The sequence below is a fragment of the Salvelinus fontinalis genome, chromosome 19 (assembly GCF_029448725.1).
Source record: "Salvelinus fontinalis isolate EN_2023a chromosome 19, ASM2944872v1, whole genome shotgun sequence".
Taxonomy (NCBI): Eukaryota; Metazoa; Chordata; class Actinopteri; order Salmoniformes; family Salmonidae; genus Salvelinus; species Salvelinus fontinalis.
The window spans coordinates 7041978-7061948 of record NC_074683.1 but is presented as its reverse complement, the minus strand read 5'-3'; the positions used below and the strand labels follow the sequence as shown (position 1 = coordinate 7061948).

At 42.0% G+C, this 19971-nt stretch overlaps 1 pseudogene; it reads right to left on the bottom strand.

Annotated features, from left to right (window-relative positions):
* The window catches only part of LOC129816998 (obg-like ATPase 1), a 59243-nt pseudogene that overhangs the window by 27564 nt on the left and 11708 nt on the right, over positions 1 to 19971 (bottom strand).

The following is a 19971-nucleotide window of genomic DNA, read 5'->3' as shown; positions in this document are numbered from 1 at the left end:
GTGTGTGTGTGTGTGTTTGTTTGTTTGTGTGTAAGGGTTGGATGTTTAGAGATTGCAAATAGTCTCTAAAGTGCAGATGGTCTCTAAGGTGCAAATAGTCTCTAAAGTGCAGATGGTCTCTAAGGCGCAAATAGTCTCTAAAGTGCAGATGGTCTCTAAGGTGCAAATAGTCTCTAAAGTGCAGGTCTGTACAGGGAGACATCTAGCGTGAGCTGTTCAGCAGTCTGACGGCCTGGGTTGAGGGCGGTGCAGTTTCCGTACCAGGCGGTGATGCAGCCGTTCAAGATGCTCTTGGTGGTGCAGCTCTAGAACTTTTTGAGGATCTGAGGGCCCGTGACAAATTTATTCCGTTGCCCGAAGTTGAAGAGGCACTGTCGTTGGCGTGATTGATTCGTGTCAGGTCCTTTGATGTGCAAGCCGAGGAACTTTAGGCTTTTTACCCTCTCCACTGCAGCCCCACCGATGTCAATATGGGCGTGCTGCCCCCCCACCCCCTTTCCTGTAGTACAAGATCAGCTCCTTGGTTTTGCTGACGTTGAAGGAGAAACAGACCAGGGACGGTCAAAAACAAAGCCAAGTGAACTGATCCTGCAGGATTTTATGAGACACCATCTGGTTATGTTTTACTCCTCTCATAGCCTCTCCAGTCGTTCACACTCATTACAAAGCCTAACTGAAGGCTTCCATTAGGAGTTAGTGTGGGCAGCAGGGAACGTCTTTCCTACCATGGGAAAGTGTTTTCAGGATCCCACAGTACACAAGGGGAGAAGGAAGAGGGGAGAGGGGAGAGAAGTGGACGGCTGTGCACAGAATGAAAGGGGACCCACTGATCATATATCTCCCACATCGCTTTGAAAGGCAAACCGTGGCCTAGACAGCAGTTCCTAAAACTTTGGATGGAGCCAGTGGTGTTGCACTTACTAACTTTCAATTCTGTTTATGGGAATTATGGTTTGGAGTAGCAGAAGTGGGCTGCTGCCACCGCTTTCATGTAACGATTCTGAAAAGATCACAACAGTACTTTCCCTCAGTCAGTTTGTCCAGGTGGCCTCAAAATGTAATGGGGAACAAGACATGCTCGCTTGACAGTTCACTAACAAATCATCTGATATTAAAGAAAATATACAGTTATCATTACTCTGCAACAAAATAAAACTACAAATAAAGTAAATCCTGGAATCTTAATGAATAGAAGACCTCAACAAAACATGGATGAGTAGGTTGTAGAAACTGAGAGACAAATTAAGCACATCCTCTCAGACAGTGAGATCTTAAAACTAAACGTGGCTAGACCGCCACCCTGCTAAGACTCCCTGCAGGGGTACCTTTACTTTAATTGTCAAAGCACCACCTACAGGCCAGCTGGGGTAGTTCACTGAGCAAACATACCTGCTGGTTTCCTTTCCATACCAGGAGAGAAATGCACAGACACTCAGTAAAAACAAAGTGACATGTCTGGAGACACAGGACATATGCAGACAGATAGCAATACATATACGACATATACGACAGGCACACACACACACACACACACACAAACACACAAACACACAAACACACACACACACACACACACTCACTCACTCACTCACTCACTCACTCACTCACTCACTCAGTCACTCAGTCACTCAGTCACTCAGTCACTCACTCACTCACTCACTCACTCACTCACTCAATCACTCACTCAATCACTCACTCAGTCACTCACTCACTCACTCACTCAGTCACTCAGTCACTCACTCACTCACTCACTCACTCACTCACTCAATGACTCAATCACTCACTCAATCACTCAATCACTCACGCACGCACGCACGCACGCACGCACTCACTCACTCACTCACTCACTCACTCACTCACTCACTCACTCACCTCTTGTATGTAAAAGCCCCCTGTGAGGAGCCTCAGTGCCTGGCCATTCCTCTCCCCACTCACGGTACTCTCAGAGGTCACCCTTTCCAGTTTTCTTAAAGGTCGAAACACCTACTTAAGAGGTCCAATTTACTTTAAAGCACACCCTTCAGCAAAACAGGCTGTCTCTCTAAATGTGACAGCAGTTATTTTTCTTGCTAAGGACATTGGATTAAATATCGAATAATATCAACCCTAAAGGAAATATTAAAGACCAGGAACTTTTAAATTACCAGCTTGTGCTTTGACAAGTGAAAACACACAAACAGCTGACAAACTACCACATTATCAACCAAGAAGTAATGACCCTCTCTAACACACAAACAGCAGACAAACCACCACATTATCATTGGAGGAGTAATGACCCTCTCTAACACACAAACTATGTGGTACAGACAAAAGTGTTCCGGGCAGCCTATTGACGCCGAAGAAAGAGGAGAAAGCCTCTCGGTAGACTCTTGTAGATGCCATTCCCTATCACGCAATGCCTCTCAGTCATAAACACATGACAAATGCGGTCTTAATCATTTTTTACGAGCGGGGATGTGCAGGAGGCAGCGCATGGCTGGAGGGGAGAGGGGAGCGGCGCGAGCAGCAGGCAGCCTCCGCTCCACAGAGGAGAGGGACGCATGGTAAAGGCTCCTCTGGAACATCACTCGGCCAGCCGGCCTTTGATCTCCACACCGCAATTACGCCAACATCCAAATGAGCATGGAGTCGCCTCGGCAACAGACTTCAAACATGCACATGTACACATTCTCATACACACACACTGCACTGTATGGAATTATACCCACGTGCCCTCCCTTTACAGTAAATGATATACCGTCTCCAGCAGAGAACCTGAGGATGAAAGGAGCCTCTCGTCCCTCTATGATCCCACCATTAATGATGGCTTCATGCTAAAACTAATACTGTTTATTCTTGTTAAAATGGGGTCAGGTTGGTATGTAGTGGTTACACAACCCTGCACTCCAAATAGGGTAATTGTGGTCGAGCAAATTGACGTTTTTTTTTCTGGACATCAGTATCGTCTGGTAGAGCTATTTCCCTACGTTATATAACATGGAACTATTCTCTGATGTAAGCACACACAATTACAACAGCAGGCCGAGGTCTGTCACTCACAAGGCCTTTTGCGTTCGCCACGCTGACTGACCATTGTGATCAAACAAGACGTTCAAATGGAAAGTGTGCCGTTAAAAAGTACGTTTGTGGCAAAATAATTGAAACATACAACCAACTGAAGAGAGCCTGAAAGTGAATATGTGATTAACAAACATTGAAAATATGTACATGAATACAGTGCTGTACGCTTGCCAAATGGCCTCAGTGTCCTGAACAAAAAACTCAACACTGGTCTATTTGCCTTATGCTGTGTTCCTCTTTCTTGTCTGCTCACATTAAAAGCTGCGATTGCAATTTGTCTTGCTGTTTGCTTTGAATAGTCCTTAACCGTATAATCATCTCAACTGTTCTGGGGAAAAACACAGGAGTCTGGCGACAGCCAAATGGCAGTCTGGCGTCTCCACAGCAGACTGCCTGCTATTAGGGCTGAGAGCAGCATTTAGTGTACATTTAAGGGCAGCCGAATCTACCTGTAATCATCTCCATACAGGTGTAGGCTCAACTCTGGACAAGGGAAGTGACTCATCACTTGTCAAACATAAACACTTTGATGTCTGCATTGTTTCACGCTCAGCCCTCAGGACACCGCCGCACTACCGCTTGGCCATTTGAAAACTCCCAAGATTTATTGCCTTTCTCACAGTTAAAAAAAACACAGGTAACATGAAAAAAGACTTCCTGCCCATGACTGATGTTCCGCACGTCATGAATCATCTGATTTATGCGTTTCTGACGCAACGTTCCCTCCTCCCGCTATCAGACAGACAGACCTTCTTTCGTGTCAGGAACATTTGAACCAACAGTCATCAGGTTAACAACTTCCCTCCTAATCGAACGCAGCTGCCAAGCAAAACAGAGAAAAACAAACGCAGAGGCAAACTGTTTGACACCAAATCCTAGAGGGCAATTGAAAAAGTGTGATACCAATCCACAAGTTACTGGTTATTGACAGTATGTGTCTGTAACGTAGATAAGACAAGTATCCCTTTCACCTGTAATGGATGTTGTCCACTTTGTTATCCCTGCTTTCTATGTCGCCAGATCAGAACTCCACTCTCCCAAAGGTGGTCATGTGGAAAAGTCCTCTCTTATCACCACTCTGGCTGCACTAGCCTTCTGCCAGAGCCCACAGCTATACAGTTTGGCCCATGTAACTCAGGTGAATGAATGGGACATCGAGCCACTGTTTACCAGACCTGAACAAATACATTTGGAAACACTCTGACACCATTCCATATAGAATAAGGTCGCATCTTAGAGTTTATGGGACAGAGATAAGTCAGGCCGGGCTTAAGATGACAAGTCAAATAGTACCATACCCCTGATTACATAAACAACCTTCTGACCTGTTCAATAGAAAGTAAATACATTACAGTAGGTGATATAGCCTCACAAATTTTGGGGTTGCAGATGTCTCACTTGAATTCCATGTAAAATACGTATTTGGACATAGAGAGTCAACACAGTAAGACATTTTTTGATGAAGAGCAAACAACATCTGTAAACAGTGAACTCTTCAGACAAAACCAAACATTTTGAGAAAAACAATTGTAGACGTCACACTATTTAAAGAGAACCCTGCTTATGATTTATTGGCTCTCTTCATACGACGTTAATTACTTTTTGGGTTTCGAGTCTATGAATGTTTATTTTTTTGTTGTCATTTGAAGCCTTTCCCCTCTTTGATATCACATGGAAAAGAGCATTTTCTGATAGAAAATGGAAACCATATGGCTTTAGAGTACTTAATGAAGTGCAGAGTTTGGGGGCTGCTTTGGTTTTGCAGGGCTGGCTGTGACTGGAGTGTCAGAGGGGGCTGAGTACCACCCCCCAAACATGTCCTGTCACAGAGTCACTATCTTATTGTGTGGAGTCAGTAGAGCAGCGTGGGTACTGTAGTAGTAGACAAACTTACTCCACAGTGACTGAGGGATCACTTTAGCATGTGGAGAATGAGGAAGCTTCACAACAGGACTACTTTGAGTACTGTACAGTAGGCCTATCTAACATCACTTGTAACCAGTGGTGTATTGGAGTGTAAATGCACGTAAGGGCCGTTTACGGGCCTTTTTATTTTGTTTATCCACCTTTTGTGGTAAAAAATGCGTTGAAAGTATAGGAAGCGTTATTTTACTCACTGCGATCGGTGATCAGTGTTAACACACCTATTTTTTTTATCACTGCATCACAGCTCATAACTATCTATCTCCAGTTACCTGTCAGAGGGGGGACGCGTTCTAAAACAAATTGTTAGCGAATATTGGAAATTAACAATGGAAGTTTTGGTATAAAATAAACAGATAATATGAACTATCATTTCATGGTTGTGGATGAGAGAGGTAAGGGAGTCAACATTTAATAAGTAAATACACATTCGTAAAAGGGGAAGGTCCATGGTTGTCCATGGTGTAAGTAAATACACATTTGTAAAAGGGGAAAGTTCCTGGTTGTCCATGGTGTAAGTAAATACACATTTGTAAAAGGGGAAGGTCCATGTTTGTCCATGCTGTAAGTAAATACACATTTGTAAAAAGGGAATGGTTGTCCATGGTGTAAGTAAATACACATTTGTAAAAGGGGAAGGTCCATGGTTGTCCATGGTGTAAGTAAATACATGTTTGTAAAAGGGGAAAGGCCATGGTTGTCCATAGTGTAAGTAAATACACATTTGTAAAAGGGGAATGAATGGTTGTCCGTGGTGTAAGTAAATACACATTTGTAAAAGGGGAAGGTCCATGGTTGTCCATGGTGTAAGTAAATACACATTTGTAAAAGGGGAAGGTTGTCCATGGTTGTCAATGGTGTAAGTAAATACACATTTGTAAAAGGGGAAGGTTGTCCATGGTTGTCAAGTCAGTGGGGTTCCACCCTATTTCTGAGCACTTACTTACCATTTGTTCTTTCTTCTGATGTAGTCTTTCTCTGAGAGGTTAATGAGGTAAATCATTGGCTTGGATGTCAAAAACAAGTATTTGTTCAACACTTCGATCTGTGACAGAGAGAGAGGGGGGGGGGGGGGGGGGCGGGGGGAAGAACTGAGGACCCAAACTTTCCAAAGTAGCCTTTGAGGAGGACGTGGAGTAAAAAAGTGAAGCCAAATCAAATTAGAATCTGGTCTGGACTCTGCAGGGAGCATCTATAAAGCGTTTAGATCAATATCAGGCCGGACAAAGCAATACAGAAATACCCCCCAAAAAGACAGCATGCACATTAAGGGATTTGCATATTAAAGCGTTTTGCTCAAAAGCAGAAGTCTGACATGAAAAGATGAGCCTGATAAATGGCATTAATACATTTGAGTGTGACATCAAAGCCTTACCTCTTTCTTAGTCCAATCGCGACAGTAGCGGACATGTTTCCTTTCATCCGCTACCCAGTTCTTGATTTTGAGCATTACGTCCTGTTCGGGATTCAAAGAGAATGAATGAGGAGCCATTAAAGGAGATGAACAATAATATAAACCCAGCAGGGTACAGGGTAATTATTTCCTAAATGCACGGTATCCTGATGCCCAAATGAACAATGCATGCTCATATTGAAACAGGGGAGGCTTTGACATGGATGGCACGCACAAGCCCCCCCCCCCCCCCCCCCCCCTACTCTCACTATGTTCACCTGCTTGTCACACCTATTCGATACACTTGTATTCAATGAAGACCATCCAATAATAAAAGTACGAGGAGGGGGAAAAAAGAGAGAAAAAAAAGAGAGAGAGAAAAGGTCAAGCAAGTTCGTTAGAGATATACGTATGATGTTCAATCCCCTAGGCTCTCTGCAGTGAGCAGTCACATTGAATTTGCACTAGTCAGGTACTAATTACACACTGCTCCTACTGGAGAAAATATTAGGCTTTTCCAGCAATGTTTGCCACATTCATTACTGAAGCAGTAGTGGGTTGAGACCACGGGCAAGACTGGGCCGTGACAGGATCTGCGAGTGGGAATGGGTGGGAACATGGGAGGGAGGCAGTTATAAAATTTGTAATAAAGAAATTGAGCCTATTATTGTTGATCTGGCCCCACAGAAATTAGCGGAACACATTCTTTTTGTTCCTGTCTTAACTTAACCTCCCCCTTCATATAAAAACTCCTCCACCCCTGCAACCCTCCCCCTACCTCCTCTTTCCTCCCCAAACCCTAGCAGCACTTCACAATCACACTCCCCTTTGAAAGAACAGAGGAAAAGCGCCTGTCAGAGCCTCAATTACACAATGGCAGAAAAAGCTCCACACACTGAACCCCAGCCAGCTGCATTCACTCTCTGCACATCTCTCTCCGCAGGAATTCTAAAGGCCTTTTAGTCAGGCAGCCAGAGTGCGGCCAGCAGGAGAGAGAGCAGGAAGAGCACCGCACACTCCGCCCGCGCCAGCCTAAGCCTTCACAGAGAGATTAATCATGTGTGAAATGGAAACAGCAAACGGCCAGTGACACAGGCTGAACCCGCTCCAGGTTTCCCTCATCAGCTCTGGGCCTCCATGCAGCGCTCCTCTAACAGGCAGGTGTTAATAAAAGGCAAATAGATCCCACAGGGGTCAAACACATATGCCTGCCACCAGGAAACACTGCTGGGGGTCTTAGCTGCTGACTATTATTGTTTGTTAAGGGCAGGGAATTCTGGGATTCAGCTGAAAAAAAAGCAGTGAAACATTCTCCTTGTTCAATGTACATCGTGATCTCAAATGGATTTAAGTGACCATAACAAAACTATTGTAATATGAGTTTGAATAGCTTGCTATGTTGCGACATAATGCCTATAGTGTTTTACTATATAAAGACGTATTTTCTCGTGAGCCCACAATCAGCCAGTTGAATTCGTGCTGAATAAATACATGCATGGTTCAATTGGCCGAGTATTCTCTTTTGTTGTGTTTATTTTGTAACAGGAATAATCAGGTCCAGTTACAAAACACCCCATGTTTGTCTCAATACTATCAATATCTTATGCATCTTGCTAGCTATAGAATATTGAGTAACATAATATATATATTTTTTTTTTGTTGAGAAATGTGTATGATATGTCACACTACAGAAATGTAAAAAATATCTCTATTTAAAAATGTGTTAATTCAGAATTCAGGAGTATTTTCGAAAGAGAGAGGACTGATTGAGGAGATCTGGGAAAACATGCGGCAGCTACGGAAATTAGTGCTTAATTCTAACTTCTCGATAATTACTCAGTAAGTGCCAAATCTCAGGATGTAATTACTGTTTAAGTTCATATAGTTACATGCTATTTACCTGGTTATTTTATGGTACTCCTGGCATTATAAAAGGACGTGATGCTAAACCATTTATTTATTTATATTAGTACCCATTTCCTGCAGTCAAATGACCAAATCGCATTCTATTGGCCTCATGCGTCCTGTTTTGTAATTAATAAACATTCTAATAAACATTCTATTTCTAAAGTTTTTTACAAATATTGCAGTCTTCTGTGATGTATAAAAAATATAATATTGGGATGCAACTCTATGTCTGACATGGTACAGGTGTCTTCTTGTTTTTAAGCCCATAACCATGTGTGTGAGGTGTACACTTTTGTTTCAAAGTAGATTTGTTTAAGACTACCAAGAATCACTCTGTGTGACCCTGACTTAGCCCACTGCAGTAAATTAAGGAGAGTCATGGTATATATTGGCAGAGGGTACTGCCTACATACCAAACCCTAAACCTGGACATAAATACAAGAATGAAGGATAATCTCAGTAACACGCCTTTTCTTTCCCCCCAAAATCAAACTCAGTTGAATGTGTCAAATACCAAATTCGGGCCTATAAGAAATGCATTATATCCCCTGTAAAGCTCGCCAGAGCCGTTGATAAGGACCGCACTCTAAAGGCACCTTCTATAGATTTTGCTTGGAAAGGCACACACAACCTTTGACAAGTAATGCAGATCATTTTTATTCATTGCCTAAAATTGTCAGCAATTACGTGCGTCAGCGGCCACCTGCCTGGCCTGAATGGCTTGCCCGTCTGCCGGGCTGCTAAGGGGGATTACTCTGAAGGGGACCGACCGGCCAGGGCCCCTGCAGCAGGTGAAATGGCCCCGCTCGTTAGTGTAATGAGCGGTCAGACCCTCATGTGCCGGGGTTCTGAAATTGGGCACACCGCTCCCTCTGAAAGACCAGATTACCTCGCTTACTCACCCATTCTGCAAAGGGGTCATACTCACTCTGCCCTGCACACTGAGAGTACATGACACAGGCAGCATCACTGCCTGCATCCTGCTTCACTAGCGGTGGAGGGACAGAGCAGAGCACGCAATCAAAACAGAAGCGGAACTATAGCAGTAAATACTGCAGAGCTTCCTTTTAAGTCAATATGATTATGTCGTTTTGGCTCCACATGCATTTCAATATGATATACAGTGTATTTGGATGCCCTCTAATCTTACAGTCTATTCGGTTTCTCACTGCGGAAAACCGAAGAATGTTCTGTCAAAGCACATTCCAAACATTTATTGTATTCATATCTAGATGTGGGATTGTGGGTCACCCCTTGTATGGCCTCACCCAATTTCCAGAGACTGCTGTGGGTGCGAGAGCGCAGAGCGAGAGCTGTGCTGTGATTTGAGTACTACTTCAGATGAAAAGAGACTTGTGAAAACACTTTCATTAGCCCAGCACTGTGACCCAGGGTTAGCAGCTGAATACGTAAATCTCTATTAATGATTTCTACAGCAGAATACCCTGACCCCCGATCACTTTCAATCTCAGAAAAAGAAAGAAAAATGGGGCAGAGGGAGACCCAATGGGGGGAACAGAAAAATACATTTTTCCCATTGGCAGTGTGTGGGAGGGTTATTTTTTATGTTTTGCGTGCTGTGTGGGGGATCCCGTGGACATGCTGAGACACTGACTCACATATTCTGGTTTGAGTTTCTTGTCGCTTCCCCTCAAGGCCACCTTTTCCAGCTTCTCCATAATGGGCCCGATCATCTCCTCATCCTTCAGTCTCAGCTCCTCATGGATGATCTAAATGTCCCTCACAGGGTACACGTTGCCCTCCACGTGGACAATGTCCTCATCTGCAAACGCACCTTTAGAGTACAGCAACAGTATAACATCACTATAACACCCTACCACACACATAATTACTTAAACCTTTGCTGTAGCTACAGAGATTCACATGCATACACACACACTTACATACATACATACACACATACATACAGTACATAGATACATACTGGTCAAAAGTTTGGACACACCTACTCATTCAATAATTTTTCTTTATTTCTACTATTTTCTACATTGTAGAATAATAGTGAAGACATCAAAACTATGAAATAACACATATGGAATCATGTAGTAACCAAAAAAGTGTTAAAAAAATGAAAATATATTTTATATTTGAGATTCTTCAAAGTAGCCACCCTTTGCCTTCAGGACAGCTTTGTACACTCTTGGCATTCTCTCAACCAGCTTCACCTTGAATGCTTTTCCAACAGTCTTGAAGGAGTTCCCACATATGCTGAGATCTTGTTGGCTGGTTTTCCTTCACTGTGCGGTCCAACTCATCCCAAACCATCTCAATTGGGTTGTGGTCGGGAAATTGTGGAGGCCAGGTCATCTGATGCAGCACCCCATCACTCTCCTTCTTGGTCAAATAGCCCTTACACAGCCTGGAGGTGTGTTTTGGGTCAGTGTCCTGTTGAAAAACAAATGATAGTCCCAGTAAGCGCAAACCAGATGGGATGGCGTATCGCTGCAGAATGCTGTGGTAGCCATGTTGGTTAAGTGTGCCTTGAATTCTAAATAAATCACTGACAGTGTCACCAGCAAAGCACCCCCACACCATCAAACCTCCTCCTACATGCTTCACGGTGGGAATCACCGAGATCATCTGTTCACTTACTCTGCATCTCACAAAGACATGGTTGGAAAAAAATATCAAATTTGGACAGATTTCCACCAGTCTAATGTCCATTGCTCGCGTTTCTTGGTCCAAGCAAGTATTGTCTTATTATTGGTGTCCTTTAGTAGTGGTTTCTTTGCAGCAATTTGACTACGAAGGCCTGATTCACTCTGATGACTCCTTGCTGTCCCCAGTCTACCTGGTCATACTGATGCTCCAGTTTGAACTGTTCTGCCTGCGGCTATGGAACCCTGACCTGTTCACTGGACATGCTACCTTGTCCCGGACCTGCTGTTTTGGACTCTCTCTCTACCGCACCTGCTGTCTCTAACTCTGAAAGATCGGCTATGAAAAGCCAACTGACATTTACTCCTGAGGTGCTGACCTGTTGCACCCTCTACAACCACTGTGATCATTATTATCTGACCCTGCTGGTCATTTATGAACGTTTGAACATCTTGGCCATGTTCTGTTATAATCTCCACCCAGCACAGCCAGAAAAGGACTGGCCACCCCTCAAAGCCTGGTTCCTCTCTATGTTTCTTCCTAGGTTCTTGCCTTTCTAGGGAGTTTTTCCTAGCCACCGTGCTTCTACATCTGCATTGCTTGCTGTTTGGGGTTTTAGGCTGGGTTTCTGTACAGTACTTTGCGACATCGACTTGTGTAAAAAGGGCTTTATAAATACATTTAATTGATTGATTGGCGCAGTCTCCTCTGAACAGTTGATGTTGAGGTGTGTCTGTTACTTGAACTCTTTGAAGCATTTATTTGGGTTCTCTAATGTTCTCTAATCTCTAATGAACTTTTCCTCTGCAGCAGAGGTAACTCTGGGTCTTCCTTTCCTGTGGCGGTCCTCATGAGAGCCAGTTTCAACATTGCGCTTGATGGTTTTTGGGACTGCACTTGAAGAAACTTTCAAAGTTTTTGAAATGTTCCGTTTGAAATGTTCCGGATTGACTGACCTTCATGTCTTAAAGTAATGATGGACTATCATTTCTCTTTTCTTATTTGAGCTGTTCTTGCCATAATATGGACTTGGTCTTTTACCAAGTAGGGCTATCTTCTGTATACCACCCCCACATTGTCCCAACACAACTGGTTGGCTCAAATGCATTTTAAGAAGGAAAGAAATTCCACAAATGTACGTTTAACAAGGCACACCTGTTAATTGAAATGCATTCCAGTTGACTACCTCATGAAGGTGGTTGAGAGAATGCCAAGAGTGTGCAAATCTGTCATCAATGCAAAGGGTGGCTACTTTGAAAAATCTCAAATATAAAATAGATTTTGGTTTGTTTAACACTTTTTTGGTTACTATATGATTCCATATGTGTTATTTCATAGTGTTGATGTCTTCACTATTATTCTACAATGTAGAAAATAAAAAAATAAAGAAAAACCTTGGAATGAGTAGGTGTGTCCAAACGTTTGACTGGTACTGTACATGCACACATACATACACACATTCATACACATATTCATCAGTGTAGGTTGCTGAGGGGAGAACAGCTCATAATAATGGCCGGAATGGCGCACATGGAAACCATGTGTCTTTGATACCATTCCACATATTCCTCTCCAGCCATTACCATGAGCCCGTGCTCCCCAATTAAGTTGCCACCAACCTCCTGGGACATACTTACACACACACACACACACACCTACTACATTGCACTATGGGTACCCAAAAATGATTACATTCTCAGGGGGAAAAATAAATAAAATACTTCCACTTCAAAAAGCACAGTGGGTGATATAAGAAAACCATGCTAAATGTAACAGCCCATTCACAATACATTTGACTATTCTACACAACACATACTGTAAGCCAGCACATGTTTTGTAAGCACTACTATGACTCCTCAACTTGCAGAGTCGTGGTAAATTCCTCTAACAGTTGTCGTTTCCTTACATGGAAAACATGAGCTCCTTGCCAACTTTAGTACCACAATATGTGAGTGTTGCCAAAGGCGTTTCTGTTTTTATTGTGCTGAGAAACAAAATTACTTTCTGTGCCAAAATGTAAATCTGTATGGTGTGTTGTAGCCAGTAATTCCGCTCTGGTCGAGCCTCTTAAAATGGTGAGGTGCAAACCAAACACAAACAGTTAAATAATGACCGCCTGGATATTAACATGTATCCATAACTTGTTAAAATGTTACTGGAAATAAGAGTACATATAAAATAGGGCCTTCCCTCTGCTAATCAATGCCCTACTTGCCATAGTATTGATGGTGATTAGATAATGAAGCACTTAACCACACAATTTAGGCAGCAACTGATGATGTCCTCCTTCTGATTCTGGAGAAGGGCTGAGGGTTCCGGCCACGGGGCTGGAAGGGATGGGAAGGGGGGGGGGGGGGGGGGGGGCATCTGTCAGATGGGGACTGACAACCCTTTAACACCAGCAAAGGGCACCTCTCTGGACCACTATCCGCCATGTCATTAACTAGTGTCAGCACAGTGATCGTTATCATTCACCCAACTGGCAGCTGACAAGAATCACTCAAGGCTTCCTGGACATCCGGCTGATATATAAACCTATTTTCTGAAAGTTTTACTTCTATTAAGTCACAGGTAAAACACCATGTAACTAAATACAAAGATGCTCTTTCTGTGTATGTTTCAGCTCATTAGCATTAGCAGCTCATTCAGCTCACTACACGTCTTCTACCTGGCAAGCATTAGCTATGAGATTACTTAGAAAATAATTAAAACAGTTTTAGTTAAGCACTGACATCTTTAGTTGCACGTACACTTTCCATTGTCACGATAATATGAAGTGTATCATCCCCCTGTGTGGTGGCTGTCAGGACACTGAAACTCAGGTTAGAAACATTGCTGTGTTGATGAATGACGCGCGCTGTGTTCGGCATCTGCGTCTTGGCGAAGACTTACTTAATTCAAACAGCACTCCTGGTTGAAGTGCTGACACCTCAGTGGAGAGGACTGTTGACAGTTGAGGCCCGGTGAGAAAGTTAGTCATTTGACTGATTCATGCCACTTATCATGGCTGTCATACTTCTGATTCTGAACAAGTTTCAACCATGATTCATGTTGGAAATATTGATTCATGGTGCGGAGTTTTAATGGGCAATAGAACACCTCTGCAGTTTCCTAAGTTCTCCTCAACCTGATTTTTAAACAAATTCAGTGACGTGTGTTATATTTAAGCAATAAGGCACGAGGAGTTGTGGTCTGCCCAATATTCCACGGCTAGGGGCTGTTCTTATGCACAACGCAACTTGCCTATTGGCCATATACCACTAACCCCTGAGGTGCCTAATTGCTATTATAAACTGGTTACCAACGTAATTAGAGCAGTAAAAATAAATGTTTTGTCATACCCGTGGTACACGGTCTGATATACCACCGCTGTCAGCCAATCAACATTCAGGGATCAAACCACTCGGTTTATAATTGCCAGGTCGCAGTTGTAAATGAGAATTTGTTCTCAACTGGCCTACCTGGTTAATTAAAGGTGACATTTTTTAAATAAAAAATGAGTAATAGGACTCTTATAGTTATTGTATTGATCCCGCTACACAGTGGTCCCGTGTAGCTCAGTTGGTAGAGCATGGCGCTTGCAATGCCAGGGTTGTGGGTTCGATTCCCACGGGGGGCCAGTACAAAAAAAGTATGAATGTATTTACTTGTAAGTCGCTTCGGATAAGAGCGTCTGCTAAATGACTTAAATGTAAATGTATTGTCTATCTGGTTTATATAAACATAAACATTTGTCAGTTCACTTAAGAAAGCAGTACTCTCTTTGGTAGACTTCATCAAGATTCCACCCACCCATCCACCCAGAATCCTCTCTATATCCAGATTATTGCCCAGCTGCAAGGACCATCACACCCCACTCCCTATTCCCCACCCTTCCCCTGGTAAGGGACAGTCCTGCACACAAAAAAAAGGCTGGGTTAAAAACAACCCAATTTGGGTAAATATTGGACAGAACACAAGTTGGGATGTTTTGACCTAGCCAGTTAGGTCACAAACAACCCATTGTTTATTTAAAGTTGGGTTGTTGATGCTGGGTTATTGCGCTATGATCCACCGGGTCAGATCAGAAGACTGGAGGCGTGGCTTAGTAGGGGTGTGGCTTTCAGATAGTGATTTTTGGCCACCCACGAGAGTAAATGTAATTCCGGTTAATCTGTTCTGTTGTCTTGTCAACACATGCTAAGGTTGAGCATTGACACTTTTCTAGCTTTAATAAGGCTTACACAAGAGTATGAGTTTCATAAGTGCCTATGCATATCCCAATGTTGGGATGATTACCAATTTGTGATATTTAAATAATAATGCTATACATTTTATATTAAGGTATGAAATGTGCAGAAATATTGAAGGAACATTTTAATTTGCAGTGTACAAATTTAACATGAATGACATTTACTCTCACGGGTGACTAAAAATAACTAACTAAAAGCCCGCCTTTGGATTACTTAAACATTGGTTAATTTAAAGATCAGTTGGGTTTTTATTAACTTTCATGCTGGGTATTCTTTTAATGTAATTCATAAGTAATTTAAATAAAATAAAAAAATGTAATTCATAGGTTCTTTTTAGGAGGAGTGGGGTGTGGCTTACATATAGGTAGTTTTGGCCACTTGTGAGAGTAAATGTCATTCCTGTTCATCATGGTAAGTTTGTACACTGCAAACTTAAATTTCCCCTCAATATTTTTGCACATTTTAATGACATTATTATTTAAATATCACATCAAAATTGTAACTTTCCCAACATTGGGATACACATAGGCACTTGAAGAACTCAACTTGTGTAAGCCTCAATTGGCTACAAAAGTGTGTTGACGATATAACAGAACAGATGAACCGGGATTACATTTACTCTCACCGGTGGCCAAAAATAACTATCTGAAAGCCACACCCTTACTAAGCCCCGCTCCTGATCTGACCCGGTGGATCATAACTCAATAACCCAACTGACTGGATCAAAAATAACCCAATGTGTGTCCTGTACATTATTTACCCAGCTATGTGTTGTTTATAACCTAGCATTTCTTTTTGTGTGTTCCAGACTCCCTACTGTGCAGGGAATATCAAATCTCTGACTGACCAACAACACCCCTGCTCATCACTGGGAGTCTGAAAGTGGGAAAAAAATGAAACAATCAAGAGACAGAGAAACAATCAGCAAATCCATTCTTTATGCACTTGTTAGACTGGCTTCTTCTGGCCCCTGACATTACACAACAGTATGTGGATTTTTTCAAATAAAACTAGCAATCTGCAACTGCTTACATCACCATTCAATCATTTTGAACTGTGTGATAGCGTGATGAGATCGACAACAAAATTACAGACGAACATGAAATCAAACTTTCCAGTCTCATTCAAGTCAACAGAAGCTCTACACTTTGGTGCAAGCTGTCATGATCATGCGCGTCGTCGTGTTCATGGTAAAATGAACTTATCCAATTACTCTTTGCCTAATCAGGCTGTTTTGGTTCCTCTCCTCTTCCAGAGGTACTCCACAGTATAAACAGTTCACTTACGCCACACAGAAAGAGGCCAATCAGTGGAATTATTGTTTTGCTGCTCCAATTTGCCAGCTCCCAGTTCTACACTGATTGGAATGAAAATGTGCTATTGTGTGCACGGTCCCTCCATGAACTTAAAGTGAAAATAATGCAATGTGAATCATTTGTGAGAGGCACAAATGTGCATACTGACAAAGGATTCTGATTTTTTGGGGAGGACGGATAAAACAATAGTGTTTGTGAGGGTTTATTGTTCTATAGGCTACATCTATAATATCCATTTGGTGGTTACCTAATACATTGTTGGAAAGGCTTTACATAAGTGATAATTAATAATAATAGCAATATTTTGAAACAGTTAATCATTTAAATAATGCCCTCACAACAAAAGGACAAATACTATATCAAGAAAAAGCTATATTAAACCGAAGAACATAATACTAACTCATGATTAAACACACAGAATTCAAAAATGGAGTGTGAATTTGGCCAATATTTGACTATCATCACGGCAAAAGAAATAAGCTCCTCTGTCCTTCTAAGTTTAAGAACAGCTGATCCACAACCCCTTCAGTGATCTAAGACAGTCTTTACTGAACACTACATTGCAAAGTCATTTACTTTCATTTCCTCTAATTTTACATTTACATCACACCAGGCCCATTCAGGCCTTAGTAAGTGGGCTACTATCTATGCATGAGGAGAAAAAGAGAAGAAGAAAAAACAGGAGGGAAATCTCCACAATTAGGCCTTTAACGACTGGGTCTGGGTAGGCCTCTGTGAAGACAGCACTTATGAGACGGCGGCGCCACACAAAGCCACAAGCAAGACTGTAAAAAAAAAGGGGGGGGGGGCTGGTTTTCAGGAGTCAAGCTTATCTTGCAATTAACGTTTTACTACTTCATTTCAAATACTGTATGTTTTGAAGAGACCATTACCAGGTGTGCCTTTATTGACAGAACAAAGGACGTTATCTTCTCAGGGCTTGTGGCTCAACACTGCCCTGACCTGAGGACGGCCGAGAGGAGTGGAGTCTGGGGAAGCCTTGCCTCAACATAGTCATGGGATAGGACCAGGGCTCTAAAGTGCGACTAATTTGGTTGCATATGCAACGAAATATTTTGCTGTATGACCAGGAGTTTTATTTTGGGAGCACTGTGCGACTACGAAAAAATCTCCCAGATAATAATTGTTGTAATGATTAGGCTACCTTTGTTTCCGAGGGCCCTAGAAAAACAAGCGAGTGCAGATTCGTTAGCTCAATGGTTGCACCATTACTACAGCGAAAATGGCTTGCTTCTAGCCCAACCAGCCAGGTCAAAAGATCTGACTCATACCAGCGCAACATTTGTATCTTCCTATTGCGAGTCTCCAGGACCACATTTTACATTCAGAAACCATGTCGTGGGACGTTCTAAAACTACTCGCACGTCAACATTGTTAACCATTTGTTTCACATTCGTTTAGTGATGTTACCTCCTTGGCTAGCTAGCTAACAAACCTGGTAACTTTACCAGTATATCCAAACATTTGGGGGCACTGAAAAAAAGGAAATGGGATAGCTTCTTCAGGAGATCAATGATCGTAGATAGCAATGACTGAATGGCAGATCTCTTGCATGTTGTCATCACAAACCTTTCATTTTTAAAGAGACGTATGATTTTCAATGTAATGCATCGATATAGGAAAATTGTGCTTTTACACAATGTAGAAACCTAATATTCCACATGACAGGTATTCATATCAACATTTTAGCTTTAAGTGATAATGACTGAGAAGGCGGTGTTTGGAGGATATATTGGCATGGGTGTTCTCGGGGGCCGGCAAACCGTTCCAATATATCCGCCAAACACCGGCTTCAATAGCATTATCACTTTTATACAATGTGTTACCAACATATTCAAATAATGATTGACATATTTTAATTAAAAACATTATTTGGATGAATTTATTCATAGTATTTCATCCTTCCACAAGATATAGTCCTGACACAAATCTTCGGTTGCTACCCAAGCCGGCTGGTCGTTCATTCTATCGGTTCGGTTGCCAGAGACGCGACCCAACCAATCAGTCTTTTGTTCTTTCTCTATGGACGCGAACCAGTCGTTCGTTCTAAATGTTCCATTGTCATACTGGCTGGCAAAGTTCTTATCCCTTGCTTGCTAGCTAGCCAACTACGGCTAACTTACAGTCACATAAAAAAAAACGCTTCCGGAATAACAGCAAATTAGCTGCATTTGCATTTTTTAAAGCTGTTTTCTAGGGACATTTATTTGGACACATCTATAACAATGAGCTAATGAGGCATGATTTCCCATGGCATAGAAAATGTGCTCACTCATCAGGACACTGTTGTTCAGAGGTGCTAGCCAACAACACAGCTAACACAATCACTTCAAACTGAAGCTGGAAAGACTGCGAACTACCTGCACTTCATTTCGTTTTACCTTTTTTGAATTGACATTTCTTTGTATATATGCATAAAAATTATGCCAGCTGATACATGATTTCGACTGGCTGAAAAACGCTGCCTGTCTGTCTGCTGGAGATCAAATTTTAATATTGAAACCATTTTGAAATGTCGGAGACAGAAAGCAAGGTTTATACACATTGAAAACTAAATGTTAGTCTATAAGAAATGTGAGATAATGTCTAGATAATTTTTATAGTGGAGATCAAATGTATAAATTGCTTGGCTGGGTTGATGAGACAGTGGATTGCGCATTCAGGATTAGACCCACCCATTGTATAATTTATAATAAACAAATGTATTTACAGTCTTATATATTAGTTTCTAGGGCAAAACATGTGCTTCAAAAGTAGCTTGAATTAATATAGGCCAATATAGGCTGTATCTCAACAGACATAAAAAATGACAAATAGGTATCAAATCAAACATTATTTGTCACATGCGCTGAATACAACAAGTGTAGACCTTACTGTGAAATGCTTACTTACAAGCCCTTAACCAACAATGCAGTTCAAGAAAGAGGTAAATTAAGAAAACATTTACCAAATAAAGTAAAGTAAAAAATGATTAAAAGTAACAATAAAACAACAATAACGAGGCTATATACAGGGGGTACCGGTAGCGAGTCAATGTGCATGGTACAGGTTAATCGAGGTGGCGAGCAAGGTTTGTTACATCTCTAGTTCAAATCATTTGGCACTATAGTGGGTTCATTGTTTCTTTTGTTTTTTCACCTTGTTTTTCCTCTGGGGTGCTGACATGTGAGCTTTCAATGAACCATGGTGACAACTGTTTCAAGAGGCCATATATATTCAGTTTGTAGAGGTGAAACACTTGAAAACATGCAGCTAGTTTGAGGGGCTGATGTCATTACTTTTCTGTCAAGTACAAAGACAAGGAGAGACAGGAAACAGATCAATACTGATCAAACTGACTACTCTGATGTTGCTACCTGGAGAGGCTATGTGGTCAACATAATTCAGTCAAATTACAGTATTCACTGGCTGCTAATTTCCTGTGCATGTTTTCACATGCGAGAGGGGGAAGAGCACATCTGAAGCGCTTGCATTCCTGGCCCAGCTTTTAAGATGTTCT